General features: G+C 45.1%; 1 protein-coding gene across 2 annotated transcripts in view; it reads left to right on the top strand.

Annotated features, from left to right (window-relative positions):
• The window catches only part of fut8a (fucosyltransferase 8a (alpha (1,6) fucosyltransferase)), an 85,043-nt gene that overhangs the window by 41,759 nt on the left and 33,284 nt on the right, over window positions 1–10,000 (top strand). The window lies entirely within an intron of this gene.

Genomic DNA, 10,000 nt, shown 5'->3' with positions numbered 1-10,000 from the left:
TGGTTAGCCATGCTGTTGAGTTGCTAACAGTAAATTATGTAAGCGGTTATGGATTAGTGGCGGCACCTCTTAAAAGAAAGTTGGCAAACTGTAATGACTTTAATGTATTCTGTTGCGTAATGTCCCTTCCTCCCTCCCTTCACTCGGGGGTAGGGGTGGTGGTGTTGGGGGGGGTAATCTAATGGGAGCCAAATGCACACAGGGGCACATGGGACACTGATGCCCTTACCCAGCATGCACTTGTCCCCCCGGCCAGGGAGCTGAGGGACCGTTATCAGAGCAGACTGATAGTGGAGCACACTCTTCTAGTTAGAGGGAGAGAGAGAGAGAGGGGGAGAGGGAGAGAGAGGGAGAGAGAGGGAAGGAGGAGAGAGAGAGAGGGGGAGAGGGGAAGTGTATATGGTTTTGCATATCTGTGGAAGTGTGTGTGCTTCTGCATTAGAGCATGGCATACATCTGTGTTTCATATTCTCTGAATATTGCCAAGCCGTAATATAACATATTGTGTCTTTGATGGACTCTTTCTTTGTGTCTTAGTGTCTCTTTGTGTGTTAGTGTGTGTGTGTGTGTGTCTTTGTGTGTGTGAGAGTGTTTGTGTGTGGTGTGATTGCTTGCTGTGTATGCAAGTGACTGTTTGTATCAGCTTGCATGTACGTGTCTGTGTGTGGGAATGCTTGCTATGTACGCTCAGTAACTGTGTGTCAGCTTGCAAGTGTGTGTGTGTATGACTGTGTGTGTGTGTGTGTGTTTTGAGAGAGAGAGAAAAAGAGAGGGAGAGGTTTGCTCTGGGCGGCGTCTGCCCTCCTCTGTGATGTGTAGTGGTGGTAGGGGTGCAGGCAGGCGGGTGATGTGTGTGTGTGTGTGTGTGTGTGTGTGTGTGTGTGTGTGTGTGTGTGTGTGTGTGTGTGTGTGTGTGTGTGATGTGTGTGCTGCTGGGAGCTCTTGTGCTCAGACGGGTGCCTCCATAACAGCCACTCATCAGCAGGAGCCCCCGGGCCGCGTCCTCGCCCAGCCAAACGCATCTGTCGCTGGGAAACACACCTCATATTTATAGATCCCCGTCTCCTCTCCTGGCCCTGCAGCCAGCCGTGGGAGTCCCTGGTTACCTGGAAACCAGGGGATGTGTGAGGGGATTGGATGGATGGATGGATTGGGGGAGTTTGGGTGGAGGAAGAAATGAGGGAAAGTGTGGGTATGTGGGGACCAGCATGTCCTGTGAGAGACATTGTTTTCTGTGTGTGTGTGTGTGTGTGTGTGTGTGTGTGTGTGTGTGTGTGCGCGCGCGGTGTGTGTGTGTGAGAGAGAGAGAGAGAGTTAGAAAGAGAGAGAGAGGTTGTTGACATTCTTCCCTCATTGCCTGTTCCTGCCCAAGCTATACATCTAGTGCAGCCGCAGAGAGAGAGAAGGTGTGTGTGTGTGTGTGTGTGTGTGTGTGTGTGTGTGTGTGTGCGCGTGTGTGTGTGTGTGTGTGTGTGTGTGTGTGTACATTTGTGTGTGTTTATGTATTTGCATGAGTGTGTGTGCACATGTGTGTGTGTGTACGTTTGTGCGTGTGTGTGTGTGTGTCTGTGTGTGTGTATGTGTGCATGCGTGTGCATACATGGTGTGCGTGCATGTGGGTGTGTGTGTGTGTGTGCACACACGCTGGCCCAGTTCCAGCTGCATGTGAGCTGATGAAGGAATAATGAAGATGGAGTTTTTTATGGAGTAGAATTCAGTTACTGCAGTAGCCTTTCCCCCTCCTCTCCGGCTCAACGAGAGAGAGAGAGAGAGAGAGAGGAGAGAGAGAGAGAGAGAGAGAGAGAGAGAGAGAGAGAGAGAGAGCATTAGCAGTAATGCTTTGTTGAATGTGAGTGTTTACTTTTTGAACATATATCACTGTAACATTACTAGGTTCAATAAAGTGAGGGAGTGAAAGCAAAGCAGAGACAAACAAACAGAGAGAGAGAGAAAGAGAGAGAGAAAAAGAGAGAGAGAGAGAGAGAGACCCCCCTGTGAAAGACAGATGACTATGTTCTTAAAAACAAGACCTGTCGCTTTGGCCACACACAGTGATCAGAGAACCCTCTCCTTCCTCTTTAACCCGTGCTGACCCCAGGGGGACTCAGGGGAATGGGAGGGAGACTTTCTCAAGACCAGCTCCCGCATAGCACGCTCATGTAAAACACTATCATTCAACCTGTTGTTTTTGAGCCGAACGGAAAGAAATGCGCGAGGAAAAAATGCCCCCCCCCCTTCTCTCTGTCTCACTGTCTCTCTCTCTGTCTCTCTCTCTCTCTCTCTCTCTCTCTTTCTCTCTTTCTTTCTCTTTCTCTCTCTCTCACACACACACACACACACCCCAGTGAGGTTTTCCATCTGTTTATCCGCTGGAGAGCTGGAATTAGAGCGAGGTGGCGTGCCTCTCCCTCTCTTTCTGCCTGCGACACAGGTGGCGGCTCCTTCTGCCCTGACATTACCGGCTCCCAGCCTCCTCACCCCACGAGGCCCCACATTACGGCTCCAGTCTGTATAGTTTCCTGATAAAAGGAGGCGTTCTGGATGCATTAAAGCCATTACGGCTCCGGGCGCCTGTCCTCATGTGTGCCACAGCTCAGGTTGGTGGGGGATATTGAGTGGGGATGGGGGAGAGGGGGGGTGGGGGTGGGGTGGCTGGTCTGGTTCTGCAGTCTGACTTTATGTAAGCGTCTGTGCTAAGGGTATGAAAGGACTCGGGTATGGTGTTTGAAAGACGAAGAAAGTTACTTAGCCTAATTTCGGATGTATACAGAGGCTTAGCATTAATGGGGAGAGATTGTTGAAGAACAGCTGACTGCGGGCTATTACAGTAAAACAAAAATGCTGATTATCTGAGAAAGAGAGAGAGGGCTGAGGATGGCAGAGAAGAAGAGGACTGGAATATAAGAACATAGATGAAGTGAGGATAAGGTGGATTACAATTATAGATGAGAGAGAGAGAGAGAGAGAGAGAGAGAGAGAGAGAGAGAGAGAGAGATCCTTCCATTTTTTGAACAAATCTGGTAGGATGCACTGCTGCTGCTCAGAGGGTGGAGCTGACAGAGGTATATGAGAGGAATATCTGAGCTCCTCAGACACACACTCCCCTGCATACATATGCCCACACCCACCCACACACACACTCTCACACACTCTCACACACACACACACACACACACACACACAGCACCTTTTTCATCTTTCCTGTTATGTCTGTGTTAGAATTTCCATTTTTTTTGTTTACCGTTCTGGTGTGTTATGCTGCACATATAATGTAGCCTATTGTAATGTCAACCTCCATACCTAGGTTGACAAAGGTATGACAATGTTTTCAACTGGAATTGACTGGGATGGGCATTTGGATGTAGGGTGGGCAACTAAAAGCAGCACGTATCAGTGATAATCAAATTCATACTTTTTCACAGTAGGCTGCAACTGCAACTTCACAGCACTGTCGTGCTCGACATTATTCTATTCTGAGAACAATCAAAAACTGTCAAACCGGCTTGCTTAGTAACCATAGACACCAAGTTAAAGAAGCAGACATGTAAAACTGAAGGTTAGCCTGGGGGCTGTTAAATGCACTTCTTCAAGTCTTCTATGGTGAGAGTGATTGCAGATGTGCATTGTCATCTGATACCAGGTTGGTTGTGAAACCATATTTCTTGCATAACCAGTCATGTCCACATTTTATCCTACAACTACACAAGATTATCATCAAAGCAATGGCACTACGAAACAAGATTAATCCTATTCATCCTTTATTTACCAACATAACAAAATCACTGTTTGGGCAAACAGAACTGGCCAGATAAACTGAATTACAAGCACACTTAACCTGTTGGCATTTGCCATCGCATTATATCTAACCCAGAGAGACATTGATTGTTTTCAATTGGGCCTTCTCTTAGAAAAATAACAATTTTGATTAGCTAAGCTAATCATGATGGGTCTGACAATTAAAGTTAAATTTGCTACATCCACTTCTTTGGAGGGCTGATTCAGACGGATGCTTCATGACACTGAATAGAGCTGGATCAAATTTGTTGTCTCCCTACTCATCTGGGGAGCCCTCCTCATCCACTGTAATCAATACAAATGTTTTTTTAATGATCGGTCGTGTGTGTTTGCACGTGTGTGTGTGTGTGTGTGTGTTATTGTGAGAGAGCTCCCTTTAGCTTGACTAGCCCTCAGAGGCATCAGTGTTGCTCAGTACCTCAACAATAGTCAGATCAATAATAGAGAATAAAAGAGCAAGAGGTCCGGCATCCTAAACAGCTCTCTCTCTCTCTCTCTCTCTCTCTCTATCTCTCTCTCTCCCTCTCTCCCCCCCCTCTCTCTCTACATTTCTCTCACTTTCTTACAATAAGCCCTAGTTTCTACTCTGCTGCAAATATTTGCTTCAAATTTGAATTGGTGTGTGGAATGTGGTAGATTTGTTATCTAATGAAGTGCACTCTCTTCTTTAACCGAGGCTCTTTGTTGTTAAGACTAACTGACCACAGCTCTTCATCCCAGTTTGTGTGTGTGTGTGTGTGCATGACTACAGCAAACAATGCGGCCAGTTGCTCTGGTGCCTCCTGTGTCATCCACTTCCTCTGTAACTGCATGCGTATAGGCATGCGTAGGCTGCCGGCTGCCAGGAGGGCTTTCCCGTCCATGCATGTCTGAGAGGGCTTTCGTTCTTAAGTGCGGACCAAAGTTCATGTTTGGTAAACTCTGACCCAGGGAAGTCACATCAAGCCAATGTTTTACCATCAGAGAGTCTCAACGTCACTTTGTCACCCCATTAGAAACAAACAAAAAAGACCCGAATGAGGCTTTTATGTTTAGTACTGTGGTTGTCTACAGTGGTTTTCTATTTGCGTATTGTACTGTGTCTGACGTATGCAGGTAATTTCCTATGAATAGCAACACAGAGTTTCTCTGTAGAGTTCCTTCAGCTTTTTTTCCTTTTTTTCCCAAGGCCTACACGTCAATCCATGATGCTGAGCTTTCGCCTGTGGGTTAAACATTATGCTAATTATTATATGCCATTATATTTTTGCTAATTAGTATTATAATTATCAAATTATTACATAACAAGAGCAAGAGCTCTTCAAACATGCCTTGGGGTGATTGTTCAAAGCCTATGCATGTGTGTGATGAAAAGCTAATGAAATGCCATGACTGCAGTATTTTAACCCCCTGTGTCGTGTGACCTGCCTGGTCCAATCAGTGTTTAACGTAGCAGTGTATAGACAAGTCCTCTGAGGTCATATAATAAGAAGTCTGCTATCTACAACAAAATGTACCATGCCCATTTTACCCCACAATCAGTTGTTTTTTTTAATGCATTTTTATCCTTTTCTTTTCAGTTAATAAACAAGCGGTGCATTTTGTATACATATTGAAATTTTACGAAAACAGTACAAAAGTTGCATACGTACGTAAACCCACATAACAACAATAATACACCCTACGCACACAATCAAACCAGTAAACAGCTTAAATCACCATTAATAGTTAAAACAGGACATGTTCCATATAGCGATGATGTGAACATGTCTGAGAATAGACCTATTGTAGTTTGTGGAGGGTAAAGCAAGAACACCTGTGTTTTTTTAATAGAAGGCACCTGTTGCATCTGCAAATATATAAACTTGTCTTAGAAATGGATGCAGTCTAAACCATTTTTAAATCTATGTTTTAACGTTGATAAACCTAAACTCATGACTAAACGGCATGACTTATAACAGGGAACGACATCCTGACATATGATGCCCTGCATTCAACACTTTATTAGATGCAGAATACGGTTCATCTACATTTTGTATATTAGATAATTTCGCTTTACAACAATATTTTACTACAGACATTCCTTTGTGTTTGTCCTTGCTATGTGAACGAGAAGAAAAACCCTCGCTAATAAGCACTGAAACAGCAGTGGTGTGTGTGTGTGTGTGTGTGTGTGTGTGTGTGTTCCTCTCTCCCTTGTCGTCTGGTGTGTGTGTGTGTGTGTGTGTGTGTGATTCTCTCGTGTGTGTGGCAAGGGAGCCATGCTGAGAGCCTGCCAATTATCTGCATTATTCTTATGATCTGATTCATTGCTCATATTGTGTTAATGGTGCCCCGACAAACTAGGCGGCAAAGGCAGAAATTAAACACACTAATGGATCACTGACCCCTGGTGTACACTCAGAAGCTCTCTCTCTCTCTCTCTCTCTCTCTCTCTCTCTCTCACACACACACACACACACACACACACACACACACACACACACACACACACGTACACATAGAGACATGCCTACATGCTTGTGTGTATGTATACACGCTTGGGCAGATACACATATAGACATGCTTACATGCTTGTGCATCACATTCAAACACACACACACACACCCACACACACACACACATACTGCCTATGGCCATGCCATACTAAAGGTTAGCTGTCATACTGCTTCATGAAGAGGAAGAGGTCAGGAGCTGACTCAGTATGAGATACCACCCAGCCACGCGAACATTTATCTGATGTGTTGACATATGCTTTGTTCTCTCTCTATCTTTCTCTCTCTCTCTCTCTCTCTCTCCTCTCTCTCTCTCTCTCTCTCTCTGTATGTACATGTATGTGTGTATATGTGTGTGCATTTGTGTGTGTGTGTGTGTGTACACATGTATGTGTGTGTGTGTGTTTTTGTGTGTGTGTGTGTGTGTGTGTGTGTGTGTGTGTGTGTGTGTGTGTGTGTGTGTGTGTGTGTGTGTGTGTGTGTTTGTATGTTTGCAACTATCACTTTATATTTTGCTAACACACACACACACACACACAAACACACACACACACACACACACACACACACACACACACACACACTCAAACTAATAGACAAATAGAGTGCAAATAGTCTGTCTGTCTGTCTCATTCTCTCTGTATTTCTCTCTGTATCTCTCCACCAGAAAAGGTCATGTGCTGGTAGTTCAGCCAAATCTCTTCATGTGTGTCTGTTAGTACTGACTTGTTTGTTTGTGCAGGTCTGTTTGTCTGTTTACTGTTTACTTGGCAGCTGTGTGTTTGTGCGGTTCAGTTTCTTACCCAGCTTCACCCCCCCTGGCATGATCTGTTCTATCCTCCAGCTTCTACCTTACCTTGTCCACACACACACACACACACACATACACACACACACGTATGCACACGCACACGCACATATACATACAGACACACACACACACACACACACACACACACACACACACACACACACACTCATATACACAAACACACACACACAAACACAAAACACACACATACACACACACACACACACACACGCACATTCACTCACTCACTGGTCACTCTCTCACACACACAGCTTTACAAGCAGATTGCCTCACCAGGTGTTCTCTGCTTAATGCGACGGTTATTGAATGGGAAAAAATGATGGAGGAGAATGGTCGAAGCGTTTTAGTGCTAATCGCCGCCCGCGCCCCCACACAAATGGATATGCTGCTTTGCATAATAGGCCCCAGAACATTTTTTGCCATGGCCTGCATAGCCTCTTTGCCAGCTTTTGGAACATTCTGGAATATGGAGGCTTTTAGAGACACACACACACACACACACACACACACACACACCTCCCACCCCCTTGCAGTACAAACACAGGTATGCCCTTGCTGAGGAAAGGGTGAGCCAGTGATAGGGGTGCCAGGTGATGCTTGTGTGTGTGTTTCTGTGTGTGAGTGTTGAATGTGAATGTGGATTCCTGGATCAAACAAGTCTGTCTACTATGCTGAGAAAAAAAAAAGAAAAAAAACAACTGACACAAGGTGGACAGAAACTAGAGGTGACCAGTGCCTTTTCTACAAGAGGACCTCAAAGAGAAAACACACACACACACACACACACACACACACACACACACACACACACACACACACACACCACTACCACCACCACCTCAAAGACCATGGCATGTGTGTTCAAGCTCTCAACAACCCCCACACCACCTCCCCCTTAACGAATACTACTTTGTCCTGTAACTCTCTGTATCCTCATGACACAGATCAGAGACAGTTCATCATTGTGAATTTTTGGTGTTTTTATTTCCTGTCATCTATGCCGACATTATTCTGCTAAGTGGCCAGTTGCTCAGTGGCCGAGTGGCTCTAAGTGGCTCGTTTCCAGCTCTCCAACATCCCCACATTTTGGCAGCTCAGCCCAACCATCCATGATACCTATAATTGGGCGGGTGATTACACGTAGAGGTAAAAGGCTTGTTGGACATGATTTTCGTGATTGTTGAATTCTCACTTGCTGGGTTGTTAAAAATGTACACTCTACACTATATGTTACCAAGGAACTGCTCAGTTTTTGGGCCATTCCATTTCAGCTGCTCAGGCGGGGGTCTTAGTTCCTCAGGACTTATCTCAGCAGAGACAGCACATTATTGTTTTAACTGAACTAGGCCTACTGGCAGAGTGATAATTCCATGTTTGCTCAGCTGCGGGTTGAGTCTTTTCCATAAGTCAGGCACTGTATGAAGCCCATTAGAAAAAATAATTATAATAATGAAAAAAAAAACCCAATTCAGATTGTGATTTGCATGTGGCACATTGAGAGCTCAAAGAAGACAAGCACATCCGCCTCAGAGCCAGTATCAGGCATCAGTGACATGTGGTTGGCAGGTGTTTGTGTAGCTGTGGGATGCTACCATCATGCAAATGCTACAATTTGACACCAGGAGGAAAAACTAGATCTAGGATGGCTAATCCTAACCATGTGTTTGACTGGCTAAACAGTAGTCCAGGCTGGTCTAATGTCAAAAGCCTCTCCTCCTCTTCTTCTTCTGTGAACAGTTTGCAGTCTAAGTGCAGCCTTTTCTCCCAGTGACAATGATGTAAGCAACCTCAGCTTGCTTTGCTTCCAGTCGTTTTGATAGCTGTGCGCTAACATTAGCGTTAGCGACTTGCCACAGCAGCAGTGTGGCCTCAGTGCCTCCCAGGCAGGTGTTGCACTAGGCTTGACCCTCCACCCCTCCAACTGGTATCCCCGCCCTGCCCTGCCTGTTTGGTCTCCCCCTCCATGCCCTGTTGTTTGTGAACTTGTTTGCCTGATTCATCTGCTTTGTTAGGTGTTGCTTGCTAAGTTTCAGGATCTGAAACTGTAGCTCTTTTTATCGTGTTTCTTTTCAATATTTTCAATTTTACCAGATGGCTAAACATGATATTTAAGTAGTTATTTTAAGTGATATTTAAGTAGTTATTTTCACATATTTAGAAATAGTGTGTGTGTGTGTGTGTGTGTGTGTGTGTGTGTGTGTGTGTGTGTGTGTGTGTGTGTGTGTGTGTGTGTGTGTTGATATAGTGCAGTGTATACTGTAGGGTTAAACTTTCATATTTAGCTTCTCTCACTGTAAGGTAAATAGCACTCTACCTACTTACTCTGACTATTTGCCTCAGTGTCATGCATTATTCAAGCATGCAGCATGAGCCCATTCCAGTAATGGCCAAGAGCTAAGTCAATGAGAACGCAGCCTTGCTGGGTTGTATTAGATGCTGAGATATTTCATTGCTTTCCTAAAGACACTCGGCGTAATTTCTTTTGAGCAGTTATGGGATTGTATCCATTTCGGCTCGTTGTGCTGGAGCAGCAGAAATAAAACTCGGCGTCGTTTTTGTCGTTCAAAGGAAAATGGGCAAAGCTGTTACGAGATGAAAACATAACCTGGCAAACGGACCTGCGTTTTTATACAGCGCTCACACACAGAGAGCTTGAAGTTGTGTTTTTTTGTGTGCATGTGTATACTGCCACATAAAACTGCAGGCCTGGATGGAATATGTTTTGTGAGGGTTGAATGTGAAAAGGAAGAGACCAAATCAGACTGAGGCGATGTGGGGGTTCTGTCTCAAACTTTAGTGTGTGTTGGGGTGCGCTCGCTACAGAGGCACCTCTCCTCTTCACAGTCACGCTATTAAACATTTATGTGTGCCCTGTGTGACTGCTGCTGTCACGTCACAC

Source organism: Alosa alosa, chromosome 19, assembly GCF_017589495.1.
Source record: "Alosa alosa isolate M-15738 ecotype Scorff River chromosome 19, AALO_Geno_1.1, whole genome shotgun sequence".
Classification (NCBI taxonomy): Eukaryota; Metazoa; Chordata; class Actinopteri; order Clupeiformes; family Clupeidae; genus Alosa; species Alosa alosa.
The sequence above is the reverse complement of the archived record's forward strand: the minus strand, read 5'-3'. Positions and strand labels throughout refer to the sequence as shown.